The sequence below is a fragment of the Urocitellus parryii genome, chromosome 3 (assembly GCF_045843805.1).
Source record: "Urocitellus parryii isolate mUroPar1 chromosome 3, mUroPar1.hap1, whole genome shotgun sequence".
Classification (NCBI taxonomy): Eukaryota; Metazoa; Chordata; class Mammalia; order Rodentia; family Sciuridae; genus Urocitellus; species Urocitellus parryii.
Window position 1 is genome coordinate 73,618,182 of NC_135533.1, and position 14,364 is coordinate 73,632,545.

Consider the following 14,364-nt stretch of genomic DNA (forward strand, 5'->3'; position numbering starts at 1 on the left):
GCTATTATAAATATATAATCTCTAGTTACTCACTTTTCCCATGATTCTTAGATTTAAAGCCAGATTCCTTCATTATTTCTGACCCAATATGAAACACCATCTGGCATGTGCATGTTAAGAGGATTATATGTAAGCAAAATAGATATTTTCTCTTCCCTAAGACTTTTTCAAATCATGTACAGTATTTAGGTTTGAAATATGAAAACCAAACTGGTAAAGAGGAAAAAAAATGTTGTTTAATACCTCTTTTATAAAACTAAAGCAATTTTACATTGCATTACCAATTAACTCTTTTAATTGGAATTCTGTAACTTCTCTTTTAAATTTTAGCCTTATGACCATTTTTCTTGAAGAAAGATAATAAGTTGAGATGTTATAGAGGAAATGATAAGTTAAAGATTTTATAATTATGATACATACATATGCTAAGTTAAATCTTAGATCTTACTAAATTTATATTGACTAAATTTTCTAGATAATTATCAAATGTTTTACCAATATCCAGTTCCATTGTACTTATAGTATGTGAAATAAATCAATTAAAATATAATGTGGCATTGGAATCCACAGTTGTGATTACTTTTAAAGGGAAAGAATCCTGCCAATGTTTTTTTATGTAAGTAAATGTTCTTTTTTAAAAAATTTACTTAGAATAATAAACTTTTAAAGCTAGTAGCAGATTTAAAAGGAAGAAAGTTGAAACTTTTCTAAGAATCCATAGCTATTTGGTAAGAAGCCCAGGGTCATACCAAAGATTTTCTAACTTGGTCCATTCTATTCTGGACCTAGTTATTGTGCTTTTTCATAACCACGATGAACTTCTGTCTGGAAAATTTCACTTTGGAGGGCTTGTGAATATAACAGTTGCTCCATCCACATGCACCCCACACTAGAAATACCTAGATTCACATTCTGAACAGTTCTCTTTTCCTAAAATTTACCTCAAACAATCACAGTGTCAGTGTTCAGGCTTCAAAATATGGTCAAATTATGCAAACTTCTACAGAAGTCTATAAGCTAAACACGACTAACCAATACAAATAAAAGAATAGACTATCATAAAATTAACCAAAAAGGATTTGATAAGATCAATTCACTAGAAATATAAGTCAATAATATTTTTTGTTTCAAATATGGAATGATCAAATGAGGTTCATTTGGTTCTGTCTTGTCAAAATTACACAGGAAGAAAAAGAAAGAAGGAGGTAGTCTGAGGAGGAAGAAAGGCAACAATCTTATTTATCCGTCTATTCCTTTATGTTGGTCCACAGGAAAAAGAAAAATAAGCAGATACTAAAAGCATGGAACAAGTTACAATTGTTCATATGTTTCACACACACTTATGTAATATAATGTTTATCTCTCATTTATTTAAAACAAAAGAACAGCAGGAAGTAAAAAGGGGCATTTAAATTTTGAAGTTCTATTAATATTTTATTTACTCTCTTTCATCTTTTGTATATAAGATCATTGTATTTCAAAATTCTGGATGATCATGTGTGCCACTATAAGATATGAAGTTAAAATAGCAATTTTTTACTGTTGTTATTAGGTTGTGTCTGACAAGAATGCAATCTATTAAGCCAGTATTTGCTAAGTTATTGTCCCTGTTGAACTAGCTACTCTACATAGTAGTTTAACTAACCTCATCCTATAAGCTCAGGATTTCAGAATCATAGAGAATCTCTGTCTTTTCAAGCAAGTGCTATTAAATCATCCACTTCTGTGGCTCACTAATTACAGTGACAATGAGGTTATTTGTAATTTAATTTTGTTTTATTTTTACAACTGATATCTGTTAGGCATATAGACTACAGGCTAGAAACAGCTTCGGTTTTTGTTATTATTTCATCACTTTAAAGCAAATAATGAGGCTGACAAAACTAAGGGACGAAGACCAAGTTTTGCTAGACATGCTCTGGCACCCAGGCCACTTCCCATTACAAAACCTTTAAATTAATACAGAAAACATTGCTATTTTAGTGATGTCACTGTCTGAAGTTGCCCATTATAATCAGAAGGTTCATCTCATTGTTGTAAAACTAAAACTAAAGTTTGAAAAGAAATTAAATTTAGTGTACATAACTTGCAAGTGTAACATGGGCGTACTTGAACACACAGTGTACAATACTGTATGGGTGCATCTTGATGGTAGCCACTCAGCATTATGCACAGAGCCAAGTGGCTTGCCAAGCACAGGGAGCTATGAGCAGATGTGAAACTGGCAAATGATTTTGCACTTGATGACAATCAGAGAAACCATAACAAAAAAATGAACTATGAAGTTTTCAAGGTCAACCGAACACTCAATCCTTGCCATTGGTCTAAACACACTAAACAAGTTTTAAAAATTTATTCCTGCCTGTCTCAAAGCTCATTTCTTCTATCATCACTACAGAGGACTAAATCTTTAACTACCTAGCTTATTTGTTTTTCTCTTTTAAGTATATGAGTATTTCATTTAAAAATATTTTCCTATAAATCATGACAATTCAATGAATTAAGAGGAATAGCATTTAGGATTATTCATAGTAAATTTGAACATACAAATTTCATTAAGGAAGTGAACAATTTGTACTGAAATCATACACATACAAACACATACATTCACAAATATATATATATATATTACTTGTATAATGTATATATATACACACATACATACCATACACACATGCATAGTAATTAAGATATAAAAGAAAATTATCATATAGCCTGATCCCTACATTTTATAAAGGAGAAAATCAAAATATATGTGCCAAAGTATATTGTACAAACAATGGGAGAATATATATTACACCAAATACATTAAATTATGTTATATCTATAAAATCAGCAGATTTATTTCTTTATTAGAGATAGTTTCCAATTTTAAACATCATTCATTATCTTACTTATTATAACCCATATATGTATGAGTTTGTGGTGTGTTTTGCATACACATTTACCTTGTTTTCCTACAAAATTTATGTCACAATAGAAATTTAAAAAAATTAAGTCATTCAGGGGAAAAATTCTTGGGGTTAAGGATATAGCTTTTTCAATAATTACAAAATAGATCTATCTTTTATTCAATGACTGTCATTTTTTTAGGGAGAGGGTACCGAGTACTGGTACACTTAACCCCTGAGCCACATCCCCAGCCCCTTTTTTATGTATTATTTAGAGACAAGGTCTCACTGAGTTATTTAGGCTTCACTAACTTGCTGAAGCTGGCTTTGAACTCTTGATCCTCCAGCCTCAGCCTCCCTAGCCATGGGGATTACAGATATGCACCCCACACCCAGTCCTGTCATTTATTCTTGAAAAACCTGTTTCTAAGTTAAAAGCTGTGAAAATTTTTTAAATTAATTATAGTAGGATAAATTATGATGTGGTTCTGTCTCATGCAAAGCTAGTCAATTTTCACTGATAGAAAAATGTATTAATTGAATGCTAGAAAAAATATATATAATAAACATTGATTCAAAAGTAAGTAAATGTGGTTTGCACATAAGTGAAATGCAAGGGGATTTTATTTTCTTTGCCATAAGATGAAGCTATTTCATAGTGAGAGATGGCTGGTGAAGGAGGTGTGAAAAACAGTTGGTCTTTGGAAAGTTCATTCTTGTTGCAACCTCTTTTTCAGTGTCTTTACTTCCTTTGAACTCATACTTAACCTATACTAAATCTGAACCTAATATTATTAGGGGAGAATGAACATTTAACACAAAGTGCTTCAAAACAGGACAAACAGACTTCATATTCAATAGACTGCTGAGTTGTACAAGATGCTTTATCTTCATTCTCACACTTTTGAATACATACAATTCTAATTTATTCCATATGACTTGTTGTTAGAAAACATGACTTCACATAAATTGATGAAGGCATTTTGCCTAAAATCATAATGTCAAAATAATATTTATTATGGCCTAGTCACTTTGTGTGTTTTTTTGGGGGAAAGTCATTTCAATGGGAATAGAGGAAGTTTTGCCTGAAAAAAAATGGCATTTATTTTCAAAAACACCTATGGTGAAATGCCATTATTTGAAGAGATACTATGTGTGTTAACTTTTAAACTTAGAAATTCTCCACAAATTAAGAAAAAAGAGTGGAGATTAATGACATCAACATAAGAAAGACCAACAGCTAAACTGTTTCAAGTGTAAAGCCAGTATGACCAGAGAAATACTGCAACATGGATAACACTGCGACATTTTATTATAGCTCTACAGATTCATATTTAGAAATGTTAGCAAAAACTTCAGAAAAAAATTTCAAGGCCAATAGGTTATCCTTGCTGGTTAACCAATAGGTTATCCTTCTACTCTTTGATGTTTACTTTCCTCATTTCAGTTCCCATAAAGAACCATCCTTTTCTATTCTGGAGCCACCTCCATATCCGGTGTTGCTTCTGTCTGGATCCCGCCTCCAACCCCCATTGTTCATACTAAGCCCAAACACCCTAGCAAAGTCTTACATCCTTTCCTGTGAGATGATACGTGTTCCCAACATCTAAGCCTAACACAAATAGTTTCAGGGTAATTAAATAATTACTGTTACTTTTTGTCTATTGACAATTATGCTAAAACCTCCAGAAGGACAAGGGCTAAATCTTTGTTATTCAATGCTGTTTGACAGATTAGATTAATTAAGGTTAGAATACACATTTTAAAGCTTTCCAGAGGATGGTATAGTATTTAACAGCATTTTATAAGAGAAAGTATTTGATAGATAATAACTTGTTAGCATTTTGAAAACAGATATTATAAGAAAATCATCAAAGGGTTATGCAGGAGGCTAATTGCCATCTTAGAAAATTAAGTGAAGTTTGTTAAGTATTTTTTGAACATATATTTTGTTCCAAATTAAGTAAATTTTGTTAAAAATACTTGTGGTGTTGTACATAATATATGCATATGATTACCCATATACATGTATTTGTGTGGATGTGTATCTAGTTCTTCTGTTTGGAATAGATGATAATTTTCTGCTATCCATAAAATAATTACATAAAACAAATTATTGTGTTCTATTTTCTGATCATCCCTTAAGATTCACTATAATGTGATTTTGATTAGAGATGATCCCATTAACTGGTTTTTAAAAAGAGAAGGAAGAACCAAGTCTAGTTGATGTGCAGTTCTGACATTTACAAAGAAAAGAGAACATTGTGTTTGGGGTATATCAGTAACATTATTCAATTATATCAGTCATAAAGTGTTCTTTAAATGTTTAACACCACCTAAGCCCCATCCTGTGGGTTTAGAAAAGTTGATATGTTTCATTGAGTTATCCTGTTAGTCCTCATGAGAATTATTAGGAAGACTTTCATACCACTCAAATCTCCTGAGTGGTTGCATCCTGAACAATGCATATATTTTTTCTGCTGGCTCACCTCAGTTTGCTCAGGATCCTTCTCTAAAATGCTGGGTTCCTCCTGCATTCTTATGCCTCTTAAAAAATTCCCTTCCTGTATTTTATACAATCAAGATCTATCAGTAGAGCTGGGTGCAGTGGTGCATGCCTATATTCCCAGCTGCTAGGGAGGCTGAGGCAAGAGGATCTCAAGTTCAAAGCCAGCTTCAGCAACTTAGCGAGGACCTAAACAATGAAGCAGAATTAGACAGGCAGTCAATATAGACAGGTGAATTGAGTCAGGCTGGGTCAAGGAGGCCAATATGAGTGAATCTGGGAAGTTGGAGACTGTGCCCTGAGGGACTGAATACGTTCAGGGACCTTTCTCCACCCTTATTATGATAACCTGCCCCTGCTTCAACCTGTTGCTAAGGTAACCTGTCCCAGGGATTGTCACTCCCTACAGGGAATTATGAATCATGTCTCCTTCTTGCCCAGATCACTCCACCTTGACCCCTCCAGCCCATCTGCTTCTCACCTTTTGACCATCCCACCGAGCATCTCCTGGGCCTAGTTCAGTATGCAGGAAGGAGAAAGATAAAAGGGAAGAGAACAGGAGAACAAATAAGCCTAGGACATATAAAGAAAGTAGAATACCCTCACTTCTTGGGATACCAGGATACCAGCTGTAGTCAGTCCCCTTCTCCCTCCCGGGAGAAGTCCATGTTACCCCTATTTATTTATTTTTTCTTTACAGAGAATGTAGTTTGGTATTTTTTTTTAGATAAAATGTTTGTGCACAGTGCAACAAGTACAGTTTTTTTTTTAAGAGAGAAAGAATTTTTAAATACTTATTTTTCAGTTTTCGGTGGACACAACATCTTTATTTTTATTTTATGTGGTGCTGAGGATCGAACCCACCACCCCATGCATGCCAGGCAAGTGCGTTACCTCTTGAGCCACATCCCCAGCCCAAACAAGTACATATTTAAATCTGTTTGGAAAATGTGACTCTTTTTGGGTTTCATACTATTAATTACTTCTTCCATGATTTGTTTTACTTCTTTATGTCTTGTAACTGCATGGTTCATAGAGTCCTGAAATTTAGCTCCAGTGAGTCCACTTCCACCTGGTTTATGAAAACAACAGTTTGCCTTCCTCATCCATTATTATTGTCAAGTTTCCTATTGCCAGATGCTCCTCCTCTCCAATACAGTCAACTATCAGCAAAGTGTCATCAAACATAGCAATGAAAGTTACCACAGGGTGAGTTCTAATATTCAAATTCTTCTTTAAATTAACTTCTGCTAAAGCAGTTTTCTTCATTTATAGTAACCTCAGGCAACATTTTTTAAAGCCACTGACAAAGCAAATGTGCAGGCATCCAAAATGTTTCCATCCTAATCAAGGCAAATGAGATCACAGTATAGAAACCAAGGAAGCTTTCCTGAAGAAACGCAAAAGTCCTCTTTCTGAATTATCTGTGAATTTTCAGTGACATCTGCAATAAACTGGTTAGCTACTTGGGTCTCTTCTCCAGGAGGTCAAGACTAAAATCTTGATGAACACAGGGGTGGTAGATCCACATTAGGAATAACATATCCTTTATTAGGGGCATCTGTTGGTGGTTCCGCAAATTCTGTTTTAACTCCATAAACTACTGTAGTATTTCCCAGCTTCACTAAAGCAGAACCATCTTTGGTACTAATTGGAACTATGTTGACAGTTGTGGTTCTGAATTTGCCAAATTCTCTTCCATCAGTATGACAGTTTTCTTTCAGAAATCTCCTGTAATACTCCATAGGTTCTACAGTTTTGAACCTGGCTGCCATCTTCCCACACGTGTGCCCACACCAGCCTATGTTACCCCTTTTTAAATAAACCCAGCTTCATATGCTTGCTTCAGAGTGCTTCTCTAATGTTGTACTTCAACATGTGAGGAAGCAGGACTTGTCACCAGTAACCAGCAGTATCAGCAACTTAGCTAGGCCCTAAGCAACTTAGTGGGACCCTGTCTCTAAATAAAATATATAAAGGGCAAAATGCTAATGGCAGTATTAGATATTCCCTTCCCTAGAATACATCAGTCTGGCCTTCTCAGGGACTCCACCTCCCAGTGCACTTTATATGCAACACTTCCCCTTCAATGCTTTGATTGTCAGGAAACTGTGTCCTTTATAGGAAAATAAGCACTTAAAATTTCTTCCTCCTAAAGTGTAAGGCAAGTTCAAGGGGGGAGTGGGTGTTAATCCTTTCAGAAGGCCAGATGTGGCTTCTTATTTTTTCGTGAATTCAGAATGACTGGCAGTGAGATCATGCATTTGCTTCAGGAAAAAATCCCATCCCACCATATAGAGGGATCTAGATCATGGAGACAAAAACAAGGGAATCATTAGATTAGACCAAATGCTTGCCCCCGATTTTTATTATTCCATCTTAACTCACCCAATATGGGGTATGCATTAAGATAGGACCAATTCAAACTCCTAATTTGGAAGGCAAAGAACCAATGATTTAAAATGCACAGTCCTGCTAGAAGTATTCAATTAGTTTAAAAAGTTATATTTAGTGAAAATTGTTTGGTTATTTTACTAGCTTAGTGCTTGATTGGCCTTGAAGCAATGAACAGGTATTTGTAAGACAAAAAAGTGTTCACTGAAATGGCAGCTTTCCCCAGAATAACTGGTATGCCTGCTATAAGGAAAAATTCCAGGCTCCAACCTATGAGTAAGAATTCTTTACAAGCCCTAATATGTCAGTATCCAAGCTCCAAATATTGTAAGATCTAGACAACATCCAGAGTAACAGGAAGAATGTGATCGTCACTTTAAAATACCATTTTGTCTTTGCTAGACAAAAAATATTCAAGCTTATTATCCATGCTTGTTATTTAGCCTTAATGGTTACAAAAAGGAAGAATCATTTCTCTAGGTGTCTTGACTAGAACTGGAAAAAGAGAGGGAAACACATGAAGAGCCCTCAAGAAAATTCAATCTTATGTATAAAAAAGGGCTTGCCTTAAGCTATGTTCAGGCAAAGAAAGAAGAAAAGGGACATAGAAAAGAAGTGGCAGGGAAATGACTTTTCAGACAATTCCCCACCCTAGTCTGGTCACCCATGACAAGTAGGGCTATCTGAAGCAACTTTGAGTGAAGAGCATTGTAAAAGTTTTCTCTTTTTCTTTGTACTTTATACATTAGCCAAGGGAGGATGTTCATATTTGCTATTTTGTAAAGCAAGATTTCATGCCGACGCCCTTTATTCTTGCTCTGAAGTTGAGTCCAGAATTTTCTTTTTGATATCAACAAGTCTGAGAGGGTGACATTGCAGAATATCTTCCCACTTCAGAGATCCGCCTAAAAAAGAGATAACTTTTTTTCTTAAAGATCTTGGGACTGAATCCTTAGGATGGTCTGTAAAGCGGGAATACATCTGTATTAATTGAAGTGAATATTCTGTGTACCTCAAGATATTGCCTAAGTATGATGATCAATCTGCTATCAAGAAGAACCAACTATAGAGACAAAGGAACTGGAGAACTGGGAAAGCTGATGGGGAGAACATCTGCTCACAGTTCTCTGCCCTCCCCACCTTACAGCTGTGCGCCAGGAAGTGGAAAAAAACTGGAAAATAAAGCACTCTCCATCCCCCACCCCATCACAAAAACACTTGGTAAAGCCCTGGCTAGAGTAAACTCTGAACCTCAGGGTGTGAAGGCTCCTACTTTGGGTTATGTGAAAGAACCCTAAAATGCTTGGAAGCCATCTTTATCTTCTTGGTGAGTAACAGCCCTGTGAGAGCTAAAAACCTTTGGTTATGTGCTCTTCCTGGGATGAAATGGTTCATTGGGAGAAAAAGCAAGGGAACTTTTGAAGGTTATTGACTTTTAACACAACTCTATTTTTTCAAAATAGTTAAAAAATAAAAAAAATTCAAAGTAAAATACAAATACTATTCTCCAAAAGGACTTTTGAGATTTCTGAAAATGTAGGTAGATATTTATAGTTCTTAAACTAAACCTATCTTAGTAATAACATATTCCTGTCCTTTCTGAAAACATGGACAACAAAATGCTAAGTGAAATATTTGTTATAAACACATATATCCAGTGGGTTAAATACTCCAAATTCCAAATAATTTATTAAAAGTAAAAATAATATCTTAAAAAATTAACTTATGTGAATGGATTATTTTTGCAAACATGATTTTATAATCTGAATACAAATAATAAAAAAACCAGTTCAGCATATTCTCATTTTATTTTACCACCCTATCTGATTTTTAACTAACACCTATGCCCACAGAAAGCAATTTTATATTGATGTCTTTCTATTGGCAACAGCAAAATCTCAAGGGACTTTTAAAAGGTGACAGAGGGGGTGTATTCCCAATCTTATATCGTTGCAGTATTCACTTTCCTTTTCTGTTTCTGCCCCAACATTTCATAATTATATCATTTTACAAGAATTGTGTAATTTACATAACCACCTAAATTGTCATAATTGCTAGAAAGTGCTGAAAAAGCATACGGTAGGCATTTCAGATTCATTTCTGCTCTCTGTTTTAAACTCATTTGAAATGCCTTTTGCATAAAAATTCTTTTGGTCAACAAAAAAGTAAGTTGGGTTTGATTTTGCAGGAGCCCTTTTTGTTTCTTCTTAGGATGATTTCTCCTTTTACTCCAGAAGCCTTTCCCAGGTATTCTACCTGAGTAAAGAGAGGCCACAAGGACCTGCTCTTGATTTTACACAAAAGAAAACAGAACAGAGAAGTTAACTGACTGGATTTGCATGCCACAGGTCATCTCTGCAATATATATATATTTTTTTACTTGCATGGCTTGTTCATCCTCTCATACTCTTATCTACTGCATTTAGAAAGAGGAAAAAGGAAAAATCCAAGAATGAATGGTCTCTCAACAGTTTTCTCAGCATGCCATTTCCATTATAATTATCTTAACCATCTGTTTTGCTTGGAACAGGCAAAAGAATTTGATATTAAGAAACTAAACTGTCATTCTGTACAACAGAGAAGGGCTTTGGAAATTGGACCTTATTTCAGGATACATGAGTGAATATCAATTTGGTCAGAGGGTTCATCAGTAAAGAAGAAAGCCAATATTTGATCATTATTGCTTTGAAAATCAGTGGCTTATGTAATTTTATAAATAAAATTTTATAACTAAAAGTCATTGCAGCAGATTGTATATGGTATTTGCTAAAGCTATAATCAGGAAATGTGAGCTAAAACACCACTAAACAGGTCAGGGTATTTGAAAATGGCAAGTAATTTTCTTTAATTCTGCCTTAACTTCTGTAAAAATTAATCTATCTTTGCATACTTAAAGACAGTGTATTAATGTTGAGCTTCATGAAGTTAGTTTGGCTGTTATGTGACACTATAAAATTTTGTGGCAACATAAAACATATGCATAAATAGCAAGCCACATTTCTGGAATACTTACCTTCTGCGTGTATAAACATGCATGGACACATACACACTGCACACAGCACATACATATACACACATACAATTTATGCTACTAATAATTCAGAATTTGAAATGAATAAAAAATGAACCAATTCACTTTTTAATTTTTTTGTCAAATATTAGTGTAAAATATGCATTTTAATTATGATTTTAAATAAAATTTAAAGACTGATATACCTATCATTCAGTTATAGGCTTTTTAAATTATAGATATTATGTAAAGATACCAATTGTACTTCAAAATCATTAAATAAATTAATTATAATTGTTACAATTTAACCAAACATCATAACAGGTAGTTAATAACAAAAAAGGCAGATTATCACTTCCAAAATAAGGAGGGAAGGCAGAATAATTTTCTAAGGAAAATGAAAAGAATATTGAAATTAATTCAGGAAGAATAAAACGATTATTATTTATTATTTTTTTCCAAAATTTGGAAAACAATAGCAAAGTTAAGAGAAATCAGAGATTCTTTTAATATGAACAGCTTCCAATTATGAACATCTCCTGATCACACTAACACTCAAGAAGAACAAAAGAAAATAAATTAAACAACATATATTTTTTATAAAGACAGTTTTGTGTATTCAATGAGAAACAAATTGAAAAATCAATTTATACTGCAGATAGACATGACATAGTCCTATCTGTAATTATAGTCAAATGATTTTAGAAATAGTGGGAAATCTTCATTGAAAAATAAAATAGAATTTATATTTCCTAAAATTTAAGCAAATATAACTTTCTACATTGTGAATTATGTACCAGGAAAAAAGATACATTACAAATTACAAATTTCTCTTTCATGGGACAGTTATCAAAAAACTTTTAAATCAACAATTTTACATGTGTAAGCCAATTCAATCCTTATCTCCTGGTAAACAAAAAAAAATCAAACTTTTGAAATGAAATGGAAAAAATATAAAATGAAAATAAGTACATAGATCCCTAGACATCTTCAGAATTCAAAATAAGGTGTTTTTAATTTTTTCTCATGGTCACTTCTCAGTTTTCTTTTCCTAAGTGATATTTATCTTTTATTTTCTTAGTTTCTTGGCAAAGTGGTAGACCAATAAATCAACCTGGCATACTCATCCTAGTAATCAGTTTGGAGTACAGAGAAACCTGTTTCTGAGATTGCTCACATTCAATCCCTTCTCATGAATAAGATTCATGTTTGATGCCACAGGTAAAATCCCACAATCCAACATGATACTTGCCTAACACATTTCTACAAAAATAATTCATGATGTCTTTTTACTTTGTTGAAAAAATATAGAGAGAAGTATTTATATACATATTATTTTTATATTTCCATAAAATGAAACTGAATCCTTTATTGGAATAAGCACCATTGATATTATACTCCCACTTGTAGAACTAACAGATGGGTACAGGAACATCCAAATCCCTTTATTAACTTTGTATTGATGCAGTCTTGCACTTTATGAAGTTGGATTCATCACATCATGGTGGAATTTAAAGAATTTTCCCCTTCTCAATTCTTTTCCATTATAACTTTTTATTTTATCCTAAAGATTTTCAGTTATCGCATCTATATCTTCTGTTATTAAGCTTAAAAATACTATAGTAATTAGAATAGCCTAAATTCAGGAATAAGTTTAACAGTTCTTGAACAATTATACTAATCAAAGATTTTGTGGGGCTTGGATTATAGCTCAGTGACACAGTGACTACCTTGCATGTGTGAGGCACTGGGTTCGATTCTCAGCACTGCATACAAATGAATATATAAAAATAAATAAATAAAGGTACATTAATAACTAAAAAATAAAAATAAAAAATCTTGTAAGACATGAAAAGAAGAAAATCCATTAACGTGTACAGAATAGGTACTCAGTAAATTATAGCTATTATTATTCTAAGTCAGAATTATGTACATTTATGAAAAAATAAAATGAACTCACTTAATAAACACAGGTAAGTTTAGTAGGAACAAATATTAAGGCAGCAGTTGGGTACTACTGAAAGGCATTAATTGACATGCTACATATTACATCTGAGTGTACTTGATACTTAGTTTTGGTAACTAATTTAAAAGTTCAGTTAATTTTTAGATGCTTGTTGAAATACCATAGAAATGTAACCTAAGAAAATTATCAGGCTTGTCTCAAATTTAAGTTTAAAGTTTTTTAAAAAAGGTTTTTACTTATGAAAAAGAGATACAGACATCTACAGCAAAGATTATATTACAGTGAAGAAGGATTTTGTTTTGTCAGCAATAGCATGTTTTCCAAGGGAGATAGATGAATGCCCACTCCCAATGCCTAACTTTGTAACTGCTTTTGCTGTTTGTTTCCTCTCATTCATTTTGCATCCGTGTTAGGCTTGCATCTGTTTATGTACTTGTCTATTATTCATCTACAGGATAACTGCTCAGCAGTCATTACTTCCTTTCATATCTTTTCTGCATCTTTTGTTTCCATGGGTTGTTTTGGCAATAAAACCAAGAAACGGGTACAAAGCTTATAAAAAAGTGCAGTTGGAACATCATGTTTTTACAGCTCTAAGATCATTATTGCTTATTTCAAAAAGTTTTAAAAAATGTTAAAATGTATTCAGCAAAGTTTAAAGCTCATAGGTATGATAGATTTGAAAATTTGAGTGAATGGAATTTAAAAAATGTTTTCTGGAATGGCTCACTACTGTTTGATCTTTAGATGGCAGCCTGCCTTGTGCAATTTTCTGTTTACTGTACATTTTAATATCAAAATCTCAAGCAATGCAGTCATAGTAATTTCTTACATTTATATAGCACTTCATAATTTTATTATGTGTTTACTCATTCATTATGCCCGCTAATCTTTCTAGATAGATAATCAGCATCTTCATTTTAAGGACAAAAAAAGAGAAAGAGTATCTATGTTAAATGATATGCAGAGGTCAAAAGGTCAATGAATCTCCCAGCCTAGACTAGAATCTACATTTACTTAATCCTGGTATGGGCCAGAAAAAGCCTCACAATATAAAGTTGTGCCAGGCTTCCTGAAGGTCAAGGGATGAAATATGATTTTTTTTTGTCGGGGGGGGGGAGTCATAGATAATGTAAGAATGGCTTTATGTGTGATCCTAAATCATTATAATGTCCTCTTACCCAATAAAAATCTATTGATAATTAAATTTCATTAATTCAGGACACAAAAACTTTACTTTCTATGCCAAGGGACTCTTGGATTCTATGAGGTCTTCCCATATACTCCAGATTGTCTAAATTATTTCTCTTTTGGTTGGGGGGATATTTAAGGATTGAATAATCCAGAGGTGCTCCAACACCGAGCCACATCCTCAGCCCTTTTTAGTTTGTTTGTTTTGAGACAGATTCTCCTTAAGTTGTTTAGGGTCTCATAAGTTGCAGTAGAGGCTGGCCTTGAACTTGGAATTCTCCTGTCTTAGCTTCCAGAGCTGCTGGGAATACAGGCATAGGCCATTATACACAGGTACATTTTGTTATTTATTAAGTACCTGATTCATGCTAGGGTGGGCCCAAGTTATATTAATTTATTTTCAACA

The 14,364-nt window shown here is 33.4% G+C and overlaps 1 protein-coding gene and 1 pseudogene across 6 annotated transcripts in view; both read right to left on the reverse strand.

Moving 5' to 3' along the window:
* Dgkb (diacylglycerol kinase beta) overlaps positions 1 to 14,364 on the reverse strand; it is a 580,628-nt gene that overhangs the window by 59,031 nt on the left and 507,233 nt on the right. The gene's annotated exons all lie outside the window — the stretch shown is intronic.
* LOC113196285 (exosome complex component RRP43 pseudogene) lies at positions 6,288 to 7,172 on the reverse strand (annotated as a pseudogene).